The sequence below is a fragment of the Carlito syrichta genome, unplaced genomic scaffold, assembly GCF_000164805.1.
Source record: "Carlito syrichta isolate Samal-C Ts95f unplaced genomic scaffold, Tarsius_syrichta-2.0.1 Scaffold311741, whole genome shotgun sequence".
In the NCBI taxonomy this organism is placed as follows: Eukaryota; Metazoa; Chordata; class Mammalia; order Primates; family Tarsiidae; genus Carlito; species Carlito syrichta.
This window is the reverse complement of record NW_007255837.1, coordinates 31,149-41,894: the sequence shown is the minus strand read 5'-3', so window position 1 is coordinate 41,894 and position 10,746 is coordinate 31,149. Positions and strand designations below refer to the sequence as shown.

Sequence of the window (10,746 nt, the reverse complement as noted above, 5' to 3'; positions counted from 1 at the left end):
TTCATTGTTGTATCCAAAGTCAATTTCTCAGTGTCTGCTCTCCCAGGCATCTGGAGAGACCCATACTCTTCTTTTGATTTTCTCATTTCTGTAGATTTTCTCCCTTTGCCCCTTTCCCTCCCCCTCTTCAATTCTGTTTTTGAGAGAAGGTGGGGTTGCTTTTATTTCTCTTCTGCAATGACCTGTTCTTCCTTATGAGGGTCTTCTGGTTTTGTTCACTTTTCCCTCTGCTTTACAGTCTGTCTATTCAGCAGTTTGCAGTCTTGGTCCGTTCAGAGAATCTCACCAGTTCACCTATGCCGTCGCCATCTTGCCCCGTCTCCGCTCTTCTGGATCTTCTCTTCTTTTCTTCCCCTTTTTTCTTTAAAATACTTCTGGAAGTGGAACTCTTTGTCAGTGAGTTATCAAGCAGCTGCAGGACATTTATTCACCAAATTCTTTTCTTGTTATGCAGTGTTTGAAGGTCTTCGCCCCATCTATAAGACATTTCACTTCAGGATGATTCCCCTAAGGACAACAATAAAGCAGGTGTTGCTAGGCGCATCAGGCGCGTCCAAGCCCTGGGAGCACTGACACCCGCGCACACCCACCGAGCCTTTTAAAGTCATGTTATCCGTCTCTGGGTGGCCACAGTAGCTCCACAATGCTGTTGCGGGGATGGGACACACGAGGGCACGCGGGGTCCTTCTAGGCCTAGGCAGGCCAAGACACGAGGGGCCGTGCTTCTGTCCCTGTGACCTCAGGGTGGGGGTGAGGGATCCTGGCCTCTCTCCTCCAGGGATCTTGAAAACTGCAAAACAAGTCTAGCCGTAGACCGTGGTCAGCAGATGCGTGAGAGGGTGAGGCCCTTGGAAACTGCGGAGGGCTCCCCGGCCTAACCTGGGCTCAGGGCCACCCTCGAGTTTAGAATTTAAATATGGCAATTAAAATTAACAGTGAAATTTTAGAAGAAACTCCTTAAAATTTAAAAGTGCACTAAGCATTTCTATGGCATGGTCACTCCTCCTCTTCAACGTCAAATTGAATCCTCTAGCCAGTTCAACACAACAAACAGACAAGTAACTTTCAGATTGGGAAAAACAATATTCATAGATAATATATGAATATTTACATGAAAATTATACAAATATATTGAAAAAATTAAATTACATATGAAAAGTACCATGCATATAAAAACAATATCAAATAATCAGTTGTGTTCCTGTAAGCTAGAGGGAAATTAAAAGTTCTAATGAAAATGACATAATTCTGTAAAGCAAAATATCATATAATACTCCAGTATGGCTCTAAGAATATATGTCCAAGTACACACCAGTGCCTTCAGCCATGAGAATTAACTGGAGCACAAGAGCAGACAATACAATTTCAATGTTCAAACACAATAGAGAATGAGGCTATTGTCCCGTGCTGCACTTGCTGTTGCAGTAGCTCTGTTGACATTCTTCCTCATATAGTGACTCTGCTGTATTGCATTTCAGTCTCTCTGTGTCAATTTCATATGGCTCTTTCCTTCCTTCTTCATATCATGTAATCTTTCTGATGTACAATAAGCTTGGCTTAATTAATATCTATTCAAGTGAGCGTGCCTATTGTTCAGATTTCCTTAAGAGATAATAATAATGGTGATAACTAACATTTAGTAAATTCTTACAAGGATATAGCTGACTATAGATCATATTATTTAAACCTACTAGCAAGTATATAAAATGAGTATAGCTAGTATCTTTTTTAAAAAATTGGAGGAATTGATGCTTATAGCCATTAAATTAAGTTGTCAAAGTCACAAATCTAGTGAGTGGTGGATTATGGGTAAGCCTAATATTCATGCTCTTAGTCATTCAGCACATGTTCCAAATCACTGCCTTTCAGCAGTCTGGTTTCTACAAAGTTACATTTCCATAGAGTACAGGTTTTTTTTGTAATAATTTGTGCTCAGGGAAACTAACATATATATTACAAATCACCAGGATGTTGTCACAAGAATTTCAAGTTGCCACTTTGTTTTGAAGGCCACAGAGATGCAAAGTTTTAGAGTACTGCTCTGGAATAGGTTGTGATAAGCAAAGTGGAAACTTAATTTCCACTTTACTTTTGCATGAACAGTGTATGCTAAATATTTCCCAGAGTTCAGAAACTCCAGGCCCAGACAACAAAGAAGAATTCAAGGTCAAAGTCATTTTTACTTTTTTTTTGAGTTGGAGTCTCACTCTGTCACCCAGACTGGAGTGCAGTGGCTGCTCCCGGCCACCACAGCCTCGACTTGCTGGGCTCCAGTGATCCTTCCACCTCAGCCTTCCAAGTAGCCGGAATTACAGGCATGCTCTACCATGCCCAGATGATTTTTTGATTTATTGCAGAGATGAGGTCTTGCTGCCCAGATGGGTCTCGGACCCACGGGCTCAGGCAATCCACACACCTCAGCCTCCCAAAGGCGTGGGATCACAGGCTGAGCCACGGAGCCCAGCTCATTTTTATCAATGCAGATCCAGTAGCAGACAAAGAGAACCTCTAGAAAATGTAACAGTCTCTCAAGACTGTTATTTGATTTTGTACAATGAAGTGGTTATTATAAAGAAAAGATAAGAAACACAGAGACCCTGAATCCTTAGCAAAAGGAAAGAAAAAAATAAGCTGTGAAACAATATATTAGTGATGAGCTCCACTTCAAAAGGAAGGACTCTTGAAAACATATGGCCAGGTAGCATTCAAATGGCACATTCTACTGCCCTGGTCTGATGAAAAGCTTCCATTAATAAATAAATGATAAACACATCTGTGAAAGAAAAACTGAGTGTAGGAAGATTTGAATTAAGAAAAAGACATTCAAAATCAAGTAAAGCAGTATCTTTAAAATAGCGATACTATAAATGAAATTCTCAATTGATTTGAATCTTAACATATTGATATTAAAATTACTGTCTTTAACAAATAAGGAAAGAATATTTGTTAGTTTAGTCTATAAATACCTCTTTTTCTATCACTTTTTTTGTTTGTTTTTTCAGTTGGAGTCTGACCCTGCCATCCAGGCTGGAGAGCAGTGACATGCTTGTGCCACTACAACCTTAACCTGCTGGGCTCAGGTGAACCTTTCATCTCAGCTTTCCAAGTAGCTAGAACTGCAGGCACACACTACCACACCTGGCTAACTTTTCTTGATTTATTGTAGAAATGAGATCTTGCCCATCACTCCAGCTGGTCTCAAACCCGTGGGCTCAGGCAAACCTCTCACCGTGGCCTCCCAAAGATCTGAGCTAATAGGCATGAGCCAGCGTGCCCAGCCCTTTCTATCACTTTTTAAAATTAAATGAAAAAGTATAACTGGCAAAGTATTAATTTATTGGGTCCAGGCAATTAATTTAACTGACATATAAAGAGAATTATATTGGGATGAAAATAAATGTATGGAATTTAGTACAAAATGCAATTTAACACAGAATAAACACATTTGGGCCTTGTATACTGTGTATTATACAATAAAATATGCTGAAAGACATGAATTAAAAATATGGGAAGTAATTATTTTAACACAGGGGATGTGCCCCACTCCTTAGGTTTGTCCAGTCTTTCATTCCTTCACCTTTCTTTACCCTAATTTTTTCAGAATGCTTCAAAAAGTTCATATATGTATGTATTGAATGTAATCTTCAACCTTTGTCCCACATTGGTATCACTTGGAGAACTTTTAAAAATTCAACCCCAACTATTTATTTATAAATAAACCTTTGAAGTTTAAGACCAAGCATAGATATTTTTAAGAACCCTTCAAGAAATTAAATTTGGGTGGATAGCCATTGCTCAAGAACTCAAACAAGGAAATGAATCCTGCTTCTCTAACAAGAACAAATAAGTCTTTGAAAGGCATTCTGGATATTTCAGAACCTCTTGAAAACTTCTGTTCCTATTAAAAATATAAAAGAGATAATATATTGGTATAAACAAAAAATAAGTTCATTATAGCTTGGTTTTAAGATATAAATTTGTGTTATCAGAAATATGAAATAAGGCTTAAATAAAGAAGTGTGGACTATTGTTATCTAAAAACAGGGGGATATATAAAATACAGTTAAAATTTTCTATCTGGCTTTCCATAAGACACATGGACTTGTTAAACTATACTAATCTTGTTGCCAGACAACTAAATCTTCTGTGCATCTCCAAAACAAAAATCCAATTAAACACTTTAAGAGGATAATTCAGGACTGGTATGTTGCAAGAAAAAAGAAAGCAGAACCAAACATTCACATGCCAGCCATCCTACATGGAATATATCCTCATTGAACTAATCACAGTACTAAGACTAATATAAGACAAAGAAGAAATTCCTGCCCCTGAGACTTTGACCTTGCATTAAGGTTCAGCCAAAAAGTAATTTAAGTAAATAATTTAATTGGCTATGCCATTATGTAAAAAATAAAAGGCAGAAAAATACACTGATTCAATGGCTTGTGGATTTTTGATGTCATCTAGATACAGATTTAGACAAAAAAAATGAAGCTACAATATTGAGAAAGTGGTTAAATAAAAAATGTGATATTGGCATATAGAAATCTATGTATATTTTTCACAATCTTTTATTATTGCATCATTTATTCTAGGGAAGCGATATATTTCTGTTTTCCTCAAACTTCTTAAGAATGACATGAAAAATTTTAACATTCTTGTCACATACTCAAGAAAAATCTCCCAAGTATTTCTGAAATATTTTCACACACCTATAATAAAAACTACTCTTTTAATGCCCATAATTTATTAAATAGCACAGGACTTTCTACTATTGTCTCTACATTTAATAATTAGAAAACATCCATTATTCTTTTTTGGGGGGAATTCAAGAACACAATTTATTTAATTTTGCACAAAATCTCAACTTGACATAAGAAAACCAACATTAGACACTCCCAGGTTACCAAAAAAACCCCTCACCAAGTGAAAACAAAACAAGTGTCCATCTATCCCCAGTTTACTGACAGTGACAGTGTACCAAACAGATAGTTGATCAGAGTCTGACGTCTAGGGAACCATCATCCCAGCGTGGGGAAGGGTCCAGTTTTCTTAATCAAGATCTTCAGGCTACAGAGCAGCCACAGTGGAAGGTGGCCTTCTGGTGCTGGGCCCTCTCCCCATCTGGCCTGGCCACAGCATCCTTTGCCATGCCTCCTGGGCCCTCTAGATCTCATGAACAAGCCATGAAAAGGCTTCCTCCTGTACACCTTGCATGTCTTGGCTGAAGTCTCCACAAAGGGGTCCCTCAGTTCTAGGCAATGGCTGCAGCAGCAGCATTAGCATCTCTGGTAGCGATCACAAGGCCACACTTGTTGCCCACAAGGACAAGGGGCTTGTTGGGGTGAGGATCCCAGGTGGCCCGCATCTGCTGCAGCTGGATCAGAGATGAGGGGTCATCGAGAGCGAAGACGCCAAGCACACCATCACCAATAGCCACACACTGGTCACGCAGGGCCTTATGTGTGGCCTGCCCTGCAGTATCCAGTCCATTCAGAATGTAACCTCCTTCACTCAGGGACAGCTCCTTCCAGTAGGAATTCTGGATGTTGGGGTCATGGTCCTCCACAAAGCACTGGTGATTCAGCTGGATGGTCTGTGTGCTCTTTCCCACACCACTTGTGCCCACCACCACTGCCTTGTACTCTGGCAGCTTCTTGCCAACACCCCTGCAGCATGCTTGAGCACAGAGGCTCTCCTTCTGGGAGGCAGGGCTCCATGTGCCAAGGCCCAGATCAAAGTTGCTAGACTTCGTTGGCAGTGCCATGACCTCAGCAGGTAGCTCAGGGAAGAGCAGTGGGTGGCAAGCCCAGTGTCCTGGGACAGGCGGGTGTGCTGGGGCAGGGGGGAACGCTGTGATGCAGCTGGCAGCTCTGACAGGACTCAACATCCTTTAATCTAAGAGGAATTTCTGTAGGTTGCAATGCATTCTTATGTCCACCCTGCTATCTTTCACTTTCCAACTTTATCCCCTTCCTATCCACTGTGTAGACTCATAGAACTATAGAAACGGAAGGTGCTTGACCTAATTCCCTTGATAAAAACTTGTTCTATCACATTTTAGCTGACTGATCTTGAACAAACTACTGTAGCTGTTTGGTTAGATTTCTATAAAATGGCAACAATGGCAATAGTGTTTGTACATAAGGGTTTCTCAGAACTGAACACCTCAGATCTGAGCTCACAAATTTAACACCTGAGAATCTTGTTCAAGTGCTAAGTTCCTTACTCTGTGTGGTATGGAGCCCAATCATCTGCATTTTTAAATAATGTCCAAATGCTTAGTAAAAGATACTGACTACTGTCACCATTAAATTTGCAAAGGTCGATTACACATCGCTCCGTCTGTGCCTGAGGCCAGCCGCCACCACCACTGATGCCGCCACCGCCACCGCCGAAACAACCATTCCATGTCAGACTGTCAGTGTCTGAGGTGAGCCACGGCCGCCACTGCCAAGGCAGCCATTGCACACCGCATGGTCCAAGCCTGAGGAGATCCATGACTTCAGACCTTGAACCCCCTGAGAGTAAAATCTGCTGAGATCTACTACCACTGGACGTCCTGCCAGGCCATGGGTCTCCTCCTGTGTGCCTCCAGGCAACATCTCCCTCCCCTTAGGGGTGGGTGAGCAGCTGTGATAAAGACCATCTGGAGCAAGGGATAACACCACCTGCTGGCGATTCAAGGTAACAACACCGAAAGGGGAAAAATGGAAGCCTGACAGACACAGGTCACATCTCAGTAGTGAACAGGGCAGTGGTGAACTGAGGGATGATCTGAACTGCCCTTCACAGCAGGCCAGGGGCAACTGATCCTAACTGTGAACAAACTTACCAGCTTGAAAAGACAGCTAGAAATCAGAGCTGAAAGGATATTTGACTAAACGAAAAGTCTCAAAGTGTGCTTGATTGATTCTGTTAATCTACTGACTTGATTCTATTCCTTCTGCTTTGTTCCCCTCCTTTTTTCTCCTTTTCCTTTCTTTTATTTTCTTCTCTCTGTAAACCATATATTTGTATAGAGGAATAGCACACCAACAAGGAGGTTGGTAAGCTTGTATGTTAGCAACATTGTATGTTTTAGTCTTTTTTTATGGGAGTTATTTTGTAGCCATGGTCTATTGTTTTTATATGTTTCAATTTTTGTCTCTCTCTCAATTTGTTGGTACACTCGTCTGTTTTCACCCTTACTCCTCTCTCTCTCCACCCCCCTTTCTCTCCCCCACTGCCTGCTCCATTCTCTTCCCTCTGTTAACTGCATTTTATTTCAGGGAGTAAACCTACAACACCATTGCATGGACAGATTCCAAGGCAGTGGGAAGTGGGTTTCAGATTATTTATACACCTGTTGGTGGATACCAGGACCTGCAGATAGATTCTGAATCACAGCTCCCCCCTTAAGTAAATCTCAAAACTGCAAAAGGGACCATCTACAACCTACAGTGCTACTCCAGAATTGAACAAAGTAAGAGGACATACATAAAGAAGAATAGGAGATTGAACAAACAGAAGTAAAAACAACCCCTCCACCCCTGAATAACAGCATTAAAAAAGACAGTGACGTGGAGGGAAGAAAAAGTAAGGAGGGGGAAACACTGCACAAATGAAGAAAAACCAAAAGAAGAATATAGGTCTCACACAGACTCCAGGGATATCAGACACTGGGAAAACAGATTTTGGAACACAAACAATGAAGAGCCCCCAGAATGACTGGTCGCATGCAACAAACCCAGACATCAACACATTAATAGAGAGAATTTAAAAAATTGAGGAGAGACAAGAGGAAAATAGGAAGGAGCTGATGTCAGAAATAACAGCAGTAAAGAATACTGCGATGGAAATATAAAACAAACTAATAAGCATGGAAAGCAGAATTAGCCAAGCAGAAAAAGAATCTCAGAGCTTGAAGACTAAAACACAGAACTAATCCAAACTGTCAAAAGCATAGAAAAGAAGCTCAAAAAGACAGAACAAACCCTTCAAGAGAGGAATGATCACTTCAAGAGACCGAACCTAAGAGTAATTGGCCTTTCTGAGGCAGAGAGAGAAACAGTGCTCACACTGGAACAAACATTTCACGAAATCATTCAAGAAAACTTCCTTCATCTCATCAAGAATGAAAGAATTCAAACACAAGAGATTCAGAGAACCCCTGAAAGACAACAAATGAGAAGACCAACTCCCATACATATAATAATTTGCCTAAACAAAGTAGGTATAAAAGAAAAAATCCTAAAGGCTGCAAGAGAAAAAGGTCAGACTATGTACCAGGGAAGACTAATTAGAATAGCAGCAGATTTATCTACAGAAGCCCTCCAGGGTAGGAAATCTTGGAGCCCTATCTTCAAAGTTCTAAAAGACAAACAATTTCAACAGAGAATAATCTACCCAGCCAAGCTAAGCTTCATCAGTGAGGGAGAATTGAAACCTTTCCCAGATATTCAATCCCTAAGAACCTATGCTGCCACCAGACCACCACTACAAGAAACACTTAAGAAAGTATGGAACACAGAAGAAGAGGAAAAAAGAACAACAATGTTCTTCACAAGAATACAGTCAAAAGATTAAAACCACACATGATCCACCTCTAAAACCAAAAGAAAGACAACACACAAACAGGAAGATCAACAACTCTGTAAGAACATTATGATAGGGATCAACTCTCACATCTCAATAATTAGTTTGAATGTGAACGAACTAAATGCACCACTGAAAAGACATAGAATGTAAGAATGGATAAAACATCACCAGGCAACAATCTATTGCCTTCAAGAGACTCACCTCATTAGAAAGGACACTCGCAGACTCATAGTAAGAGGATGGGAAACATTTTCAGGTGAATGGAACACAAAAGAAAGGAGGAGTCATGATCTTAATCTCAGACAAAATACCCTCTAAGCTATCAAAAATTAAAAAAGATACAGAAGTCCACTACATAATGATAAAAGATTCAATCCATCAACAAGATCTCTCCATCCTAAACATATGTGCACCAAACATAGGAGCACCAACTTGCATAAAGCAGCTCCTAGGTAAACTAAAAAAAGATATTGACTCCAATACCATCATAGCTGGGGACTTTAACACCCCACTCACAACCCTAGAGAGATCATCAGGACAATCAGCAACGAGATCCGAAACCTCAATGTGACTCTTGATCAAATGTACTTAATTGATACCTACAGAACCCTCCATCCAAAGACCACAGAATACACATTCTACTCATCACCACATGGAATGTACTCTAAGATCGACCACACACTTGACCATAAATTAAGCATAAACAAATTTAAAAGGACTGAAATTTTACCATGCGCCTTCTTGGACCACAGTGGAATAAAAATAATCCTAACACCAAGAAGGTACCCCCAAACCCACAAAGACATGGACACTAAACAGCATGATGCTAAACAACTCCAGGGTCAATGATGAAATCAAAACAGAGATTAAAAGATACCTGAAAACAAATGAAAATGAAGAAACACTTACCAAAATCTTTGGGATGCCATGAAAGCTGTAGTAAGAGGAGAATTTATATCCCTACAAATGCACATGAAGAAAATGGAAGGATCACAAATTAATAGCCTAACAAGCCAACTGAGAAAGCTGGAAAAGCAACACCACCAAAACCTTAATTTCAGCAGAAGAATTCAGATCACCAAAATAAAAACCCAAATCCAGGACATAAAAGACAAAAAGATAATACAAAAAAATCAATGAAACAAAAAGCTGGTTCTTTGAAAGGATAAACAAGATCGATGGTCCCCTAGCTAGACTGACCAAGAAAAACAGAGAAAAAGTCCAAATAAACACAATCAGAAACACAAAAGATGAAGTCACATCTGATCCTGAAGAAATACAAAAGATCACTAGACACTACTATGTACACTTTTATGGAAACAAACTTGAAAACCTTAAGGAAATGGAGGACTTTCTGACATCACACAACCTGCCTAGGTTGAAACAAGAAGAAATTGAGACCCTAAATAGACCAATAACAATCAAGGATATTGTCTATTGTAATCAGAAAACTACCTACAAAAAAAAAAAAGCCTGGGTCCAGATGGCTTTCCAGCAGAATTCTATAAGACATTTAAGGAGGAACTGATACCAATCCTACTGAAGGTATTCTAGGCGATGGAGAAAGATGGAATTCTCCCCAAATCATTTTATGAAGCTAACATCACATTGATACCCAAGCCAGGTAAAGATAAAACAAAGAAAGAAAACCCACGCCAAAACCTTTGATGAACATAGATGCTAAAATTCTCAACAAGATCCTAGCAAATTGGATTCAACAAAACATCTCAAAAATCATCCATTATGACCAAGTAGGCTTCATCCCCAGGATGCAAGGCTGGTCCAACATTTGTAAAACCATAAATCTAATTAAATACATCAACAGTTGTCAAAAAAAAAACACCACATGATTATATCATTAGATGCAGAAAAAGCTTTTGATAAAATCCAGCACCCCTTCTTGATAAAAACCCTCAAACATCTAGGCATATGGGGAACATACCTCAAAATAGTAAAAGCCATCTACGAGAAACCCACAGCCAGCATACTCCTAAATGGACAAAAACTGGAACTATTTCCCCTGAAAATGGTAACAAAAGAAGGATGCCCACTCTCAACCCTCCTGTTCAATATAGTATTGGAAGTCCTTGCTAGAGCAATCAGAGAAGAGAAAGCAATCAGGGGTATCCAAATAGGAAAAGAGGAAGTCAAGTTATCTCTCTTTGC

General features: G+C 39.9%; 1 pseudogene; it reads right to left on the bottom strand.

Annotated features, from left to right (window-relative positions):
* Positions 1-5,065: 5,065 nt before the first annotated feature.
* On the bottom strand, positions 5,066-5,767 carry LOC103271528 (annotated as a pseudogene).
* Positions 5,768-10,746: the final 4,979 nt, after the last annotated feature.